This window comes from Micropterus salmoides, unplaced genomic scaffold (genome assembly GCF_014851395.1).
Source record: "Micropterus salmoides isolate LMB-PRFRI ecotype aquatic unplaced genomic scaffold, ASM1485139v1 Ms_hic_scaffold_5, whole genome shotgun sequence".
Lineage (NCBI taxonomy): Eukaryota > Metazoa > Chordata > Actinopteri > Centrarchiformes > Centrarchidae > Micropterus > Micropterus salmoides.
In genome coordinates this window covers 7,125,594-7,133,236 of record NW_024044237.1, presented here as the reverse complement: position 1 = coordinate 7,133,236, position 7,643 = coordinate 7,125,594, and the positions used below count along the sequence as shown (strand labels likewise).

Here is a 7,643-nt window from a genome sequence, read left to right as displayed (position 1 = left end):
GTGTCCTGATGTTGTCTGATCTGCAATTTGCTGAGCTGTTCTGAGAACATAAGTTTTACCAGCTGGCTCTCCTTTACCTGCATGCATACACACACAGAGGGACAGTTAAAATGTTTTACATTATTGAACATCAGCAGTGGTAGAAAGTAATCTTCTGCTTGATTCAACTACTACTAAGTGCACATATTGGAATTTTTACTGTACTAGCATTTGATAACTACCAGGTATACCTTACAGATTAATAATACAATGATGTATTATTATCCATACGTACATAGTCAATAGTCTGCTTATTCTGCATACAGGGTATGTATTATTATTATTATTATTATTATTATTATTATTATTATTATTATTATGTATGTATGTATGTTAACATAATTGACAACTACATGAACTAACGGAAATTGGTCACCATTAACACAACCATGTGTAATACAAAGTTTAAATGACTCACTCTCTTTTACAACCGTATACACTTTGCAGCTAGATGACAAATGTTTCCAATCATAAATTGTAAAATGAGTTAGGGGTTGCAGGAAAAACAAAAGAAAGTCAACAAAGTCTTAATGAATTTATATTAAGTCCATCTCTGACTAGAGAGTGGTGAGCAGTAAGCACTCTCAACTCTTAATCCACATTAGACTCTCAGCACTACCTTACCTTTCTGGGTGGTGGCTGCATGACTGGATGAAAATAGTGTCCAGTTATTGGGGCGGCTGGCCCTGGTTGCTTGTCGGAGTGTCCTTGGGCAAGATACTGAACCCCGAATTGCCCCTGGAGGCTGTTCCACCAGTGTATGAATGTGTGTGAATGTTAGTTTCTGTTTGAGCACTTAGGCTCAGTGTATGAATGTGTGTGACTGGTGAATGCAGATGTAGTGTAAAAGCGCTTTGAGTGGTCGAAGACTAGAAAGGCGCTATACAAGTACGGAGCATTTACATTTATTGTCTCAGTTGTTGTGTTTGTTTCAGCTGTGGTGCACTGCTACTTCCTCAATATTTTCACATATGCAAATGTGCAACTCTCTCTCTAGCTCTGACTTTTGGATTCTCTCTCTCACTGTATTGCTGTATTAAGGAAAGCCTATAGAGGGCAGCAGAGTCCAGTGGCTACTTACAACAGGAATTGTCGCACACAAACAGAAAGTCTTTTCTATGTACTCCACTTAGGACCCAAAATAAAAAACTCAAATGGGAAATGTAGCCCTAGAACATGTTACATTTCACAGTATATACAACCTGATTGTTAGACCTGAGGGCAGTTTCACAAAAGCAGAATTTATAAATCCAGGATAACAGAAAAAAGACAGCGACTATGTCAAGCCAGGTGTAAGGAATTCAGATAAATGTGCGTCAACACCTTTCTTCAAGAGATCCCACAGTAGATCACAGATTTATTGATGCTGAAATGGAAATGACGTACAGCATACTTTTACTACTAGGTTTACGAGGAATAAAAGCACATAATTAAAAAAAGAAAGAAACAGCAGTGGTAATAAAACAGTAAGAAAAACCTACAGATGCTGTCATGTGCTACTTAGAATTTTAACAAAAATAAAGTATTCCCCTTTTTGCTGGGAACCCCCCTGGACCCCACAAAAATTTTTCTACATCTTCTTTCATTACGGCTGTGTCTCCTCACAACAATAACAGCAGCCATCTCTGCACAACCCTTGGTGGTTTGCACCTTCCTTTCAAACGTATTAAATACAGATGCTGTTGCACTCACATGAAATTGCTTTTAGGCTTGTTAGATCACATTGCATGTAGTAAACTTATTTGCGCGTTACCCTCCCATTACTTTGCACAATGAAATTGAAACGCTCCAAATTGCATAGTCATTAAGGCAAAAGTAGTAAATGAACAACAGGTGCTATCTTGCACTTTAGTACATCAGCTTACGTCTTTATTTGCTGGTGATATCACGTTTTTACCTTCAGTAAATCTGGCCCATGGTCTGCAACAATGCTTAGGTGGGTGGTACGTGTCAAAGTAACGTCCACATGAATGGCAGGACCTAAGGTTTCCCAGCAGAACAATGCCCAAAGCATCAAACTGTATCACACTGTTGGATCGGACCACATGGACCAGCATTCACTCCCCACATGCATCAAAAAGCCTTGACCCTATCGCTGGTTCACAGGGTTTCCTTCCTTGGACCACTTTTGATAGGTCCTGACTTCTGCAGACTGGGAACACCCAACAGGAGCTGCAATTTAGAGATGCTCTGACCCAGTCATCTACCCATCACAGTTTGGCCCTTGTCAAAGTGGCTCAAATCCTTACGCTTGCCCTGTTTTCCTGTTTCTCATACATCAACTATGAGAACAAAATGTTCACTTGCTGCCTAATATATCCCACCCATAATCAGTGTTATTAACTACACCTGTCAGTGGTCATAAGGGTATACCTGATCGGTATATAAATGCTGATTATACCATCAATACAACATACTGGATTTATGACAATTTTATTTGTGTGGCACTAAGGGTTGACAAAGTGATTCACAAAACATGAAAAGAAACATAAATAAAGTTACACAAGAGCCCAGGATGGTCATTGGGTGGAATGGGCTTTGAACTATTACGCTTAAAATCGCAGCAGAATCTGATACCACTCGAGGAGGATCCGTGTACCATTGCTGTTCACTTTTTAAACAGTTTATTATGATTATTCGCTAAAAGGCAAAATATATTGTATATTTTACAAGTTCAACTGTTTTTTTCCACACCTGTCCAAATAATAATGAATAGTTAAATCAGTTAACATTTATCCTTAACATAATGATAAATTAATAATAAATAAGTTAAATATAATAGGTCTAAAACAATAAATTTGCAAAGGTGCATCATGTTTTATGTTCAGCATCAATATTTTCAATCACAAATGGGTTGAAATCCACAAAAGTACTGATGTCATACATCTTAATATCAATCATGCAGCATATTAAGAGATAGTGTTTGATTCAACTTTTTGGGGGGGCTTTAATAACTACTGATTGATCTGATGTATTTGGTTATTAATAAAACAGTGATGATAATATGATGCATGTTCATGAGATTAAGCTTTCATGATCAGTTATTGAGCTATTCCTTGAGTATCTATTTCTGCAGATATTTAATTTGTTAATTTATTTCATACGTTTTACTTGCTTGAGGCACTTATTCCTTCCTGGCACTGAATTTTACATCAATGAATGTCCAATTCAGTTGCAAACTAGATGTGATCCTTCTAAACTATGTATGATGCAAACATAGGTCTAGTGTGTTCTTTTTAAACCAACAATAGTTTGACACAGTTCAAAGACTTCTATTTAGACTAATGATCTAAAGCCCCATGAAACAGCTGGAACATGGACTGTGAGTTAAGATTTTTTGCTAACTGTTTTGTATTTGAACAACTGGACAATTGCATGTACATTTTGTCAAAGCTGTCCAACATGTTTTTCTGAAATTGTGATTATGTACTTTACTTCTTATGTCAAAAACAGCCTTTCTGTGAATTTAGAATTGTCCAATCTTATCCCAGTTGATGACTACTACATTATGAAAGGATTTTTCAGAACGGCGATACTAGAGCAACCAGCTATTTTAAAATACTGTCATTGAATCAGGCACATATGCTTTGTAGAATACATTGATCACACTGATGATTCACATTTCGGGGTCATTGCTTAATATCACTTATTAAGAATGAGGATTTCCATGGCAAAATTAAATCTAATACGAAGAAATAGGCTTACAGTTCATAAATGATGAGGTTATTGAGGCGAGGAGTTAGGAATGGTGTTGAGCTGCTGGTTCAGGTCTTCCAGTTAAGAAGTTAAAAGGTAAGTTTGATATTTTGTAACCTGGACCCTGTTTTCACATGTTTTTGTGACTATTTGACTGATGGTGACAACATTTTTTAAAACTGGTCCAGTATTGAACGAGCACGCTGCAGTCGGCAGCAGTGAAACAGGACTGCAACGTAATCCTTGTGAGCAAATGTACCCTGTCATAGTATGTCCACTAAAATACTTGTTTTTGGTTTTTTAATTATGTTTTTTGTCAGAGTCTGGTGTCTTTGATGAGAGTGACATAGTGTCCGTTTGTGGTTAAACAAAAAGGATCTTACTCTTTAATCCTCCTTGATGTTGTCAGACACAAATAACAATCTGAACGGCAAAAACAATCACTTCAAGTGGACGTACTTTGACAGGGTGCATTGCCAGCCCTGTTTCACTGCTGCCGACTGCAGCACTCTTGTTCAATATTTGACCAGTTTTTAAAAAATATTGTCCCCATTAGTCAATTAGTCCAGGTTGAAAAAATACAGAACTTAGGCTTTAAGAATGGTGTTGAGTTGCTGTGTCAGGTCTTCCAGTTTCTTATGGAGGCTCTTTGGTGAAATGAAAGGCTCATAATTCTCAGGCGGCACAGAGAAGCCGGACTTTTCCTAAAGGGAGAAACACATAGGACATTAATGTTGCAAATAAAGTTTTAGTATTATTTTTTATATTAACAATTATTAATTATTAATAAATTATTATGTGCAATGTGAAATGGGTAAACCCACAGAAAATTATCAGGCATCTCTGCACAGCTTTTAACATCTTGTTGCTGATTATTTTGAATGGACACAGTTTAGTCTCACCTCTCTCATGAAAAAGGCAACTGTTTGCCAACACATTGCACATAAGATCTTTATAAGGCCGCAATATGGCAAGGCTGTCTGTTCTGAAAGTTACGTAATACTGCTCTTTGCAGACTTATCCCCCCTTTCTAAGGGTTGTATAGACAGGTTGTCTCATGTTAAAATATATTGGAAATCAGTTGATCATGTGGCTGTTAATTTATTTTAGAGATCAAGCTGAACTCAGCAAGAAAATTGATTTAAAGCATAGGTTCACAAGTTTTCAAGTCTGTCTTGAAACAAGGTACCCTTATTTACATTGAGACAGTTAACCTGCTGTAATCATTGCTCCTGTTACACTGGCCATTAACAGATCCATCCCGGATACACTTCCAATTAAAGTGATGTGGGACAAAATCTAGTCCTTGTTCTTTGCAGTCTGAGTTAGAGAAATCAAGAGTGTATCTTCCAAAGTTACAGTATCTTTAGTATGCCATTTTGTCTTTGCTGAACTATTCCCTCTCAGCACAGAAACACTGTCTGTGGAATGTAAATAATTGAAAGTAAGTAATGAAACAGACAGCTTTGCTTACTTCACGTAAGTCACGTGATGTAGCCAAGTATGGTAGGCTTTAATCACATTAAAAGCTTTAATGTATTTATACAACTGTCACTTTTCTTTACTACATTAAGCATAAAAAAATTATATTGCAACATATGTTTCTGGTGCAACTACTCAGTATTGAGTTTATGGCATTTTTGTAATATGGTATTATATATAAAAATAAAGTATGTAAGTACTGTATGTAATACAGTATTTTCATTTCACCATGCTGTCCAGGGGTTTTCCATTTGTGGGAAAATAATTGCACTAGACAGACTTGAACACTGTCAATGGACAATTCATAATACCTACATCAGGACAGCTGTACCTTATGTGACAGTTATGTCTAAAAGGATAAACGGATTTACCACCTGAATGAAAATAGTGCCTCAACATTATTAGCAAAATGCAACAGTATGTTAATATGTCTAAAACTGCCTTCCTTGAGTCTCTGATAACAAAACTTTACAACATAATTGTAATATCTGTGTTATTATATTTACACACAAACAGAAATAATCAGCCATGATCACTTACCAGACACCGGTGATAAATTTCATCCAGTAATGTGACCAGATTGTTCATGTCTGCCTGATTGGCAATACTGGGGTGCAGGGACTTCAGGCCTTTAATGAAATATCCAGGAAAGACTCTTTCCTGTCCAAATAACAACATATGTGAGGGTGGGGCTTAATGTGTTCAGTATATCAAAATCCCTGTTACTGCTGTTTGTGTTGAGTTTAGCAGAAAGAAACTGCTAGCCTAATGTATCTCAATCTCAAAAAAATAAAAAAATAATTTCCTTGCAACAACTGTAAGGTTAAGCCTGAACTTGGAAACAGCAGTTGAGAAAACAATCTCCAAGACCATTTAGCTTTAGCAAATATGTACACCCAATAACAGGCAGGTGTAACTAATAAATAGTGCTCAGAATGTTCAAAAGGAAATTCCATGCCACAGTATATTTTAAAAAGTTCTAAGATCAGGTCTTTTCTTTTGAAAATTCATTCATTATAGACAATCATTTATCTCCTATTACATTATTAATGATTATCATCGCTCTGTCATACTCACACACAAAAACACACAACACTTACCCCCTGTAACAAGCTGAGGTTAAAACACTTGCATCTTCTATCCTAAGGAGATAACATAGTGAGAAAAAAACGTATATTTAAAAATGTTATCAAACTGTTCAGTTACATAAACCAGCTCCCATGTAATTTTTATAAAAAAACAAATGAAATTTGATTAGATATATTTTCAGAGTTGGGGAGGATCCAGACAGATGAAACGGAATAGTTAACTGGCTCTGCACACAAATGCGAGGAAAGATCAAGAAATACAAAAAGAGTGCATCTACCAGCTGCGCAAGAAAGAAAAATTAGTTCAGATGAGATAACAGCAAGAAAAGAGGAAGTGGTAAAGATATCATGGTGCTGAAGCTGTTTGCACACACTGCAGAATAGAGCAACACTGTCTTATATAATGTATAATGCAGAGTGCAATCTTGAGCATTTCTGCAATTTCAGCTTGTAAGCTAACTCTTTATAACATTCACCTAATGTAAACTTAACTTAAAACTAAAAAAGATAAACTACATTCTATTTATTTTTTGTAGTTTCTTTAAGGCATACTTACTTACGCAATTTAAATCATATAATTAATCAGAGCACATTTTAAATAAATAATTTAAATCCAGGAAACAGTTTAAAGACTTAAATTGGAGAGAAAAAAAGGTGCAGAGCAGGTGGTGAGTGATAAGATTAAGTCAGAGCAACAGAGGATGTCAAAGGGAAACACTGAATAACATCACGGTAGACTTACAGTAATGTGAGCTGAGCTGCAGTTATCAGAACAGTTCTGTCAATCCAAACAAGAAACAGAGTTGAAGAAATCACACCAGTAGACTCAGCTTTAACTGGTTAGACAAACAAATGCCAAATGGAGTCCCAGTAGCAACAATTAATAGGCTGCCCACTTACCCACTTAACATTATTTATTTTCCTTGTTGCTTATATAGCAATGCATGGGGAAAGTATTTTACTGTTTTTCAGTGATTTGCGAAGGGCTGTTTTAGCATCAACACACACTGCTTTTGATTGCTTTAGTCTGCTTTAGTCACAAACACACACACACACAAACACACACACACACACACACACACACACACACACACACACACACACTGGACCAAGCATTGCCCTGGACAAACATAAACACTGCATATTAGTATATGTACTACTATAATATACTACTATACACTAAATACACAAATAAATTTGATATATAAATTATTATTATGTGCTGTGACATAACATATGTAACATACAACATTTGATCAGCATTACCTTCAAACTCTTTCCCAAGTTTTCCACTTCGATGGTGAGCTCATGCATTCCTCTGCATGTGGTAGGGAATGA

At 36.2% G+C, this 7,643-nt stretch overlaps 1 long non-coding RNA gene across 1 annotated transcript; it reads right to left on the bottom strand.

The window, feature by feature from the left end:
• Nucleotides 1-2,493: 2,493 nt before the first annotated feature.
• On the bottom strand, nucleotides 2,494-6,548 carry LOC119889068. The gene is made up of 3 exons (XR_005441995.1): nucleotides 6,318-6,548; nucleotides 5,758-5,877; nucleotides 2,494-4,439 (listed from the first exon to the last, which is right to left on the bottom strand). It is a non-coding gene; the product is annotated as an uncharacterized LOC119889068 (long non-coding RNA).
• Between the last annotated feature and the right edge of the window lie 1,095 nt (nucleotides 6,549-7,643).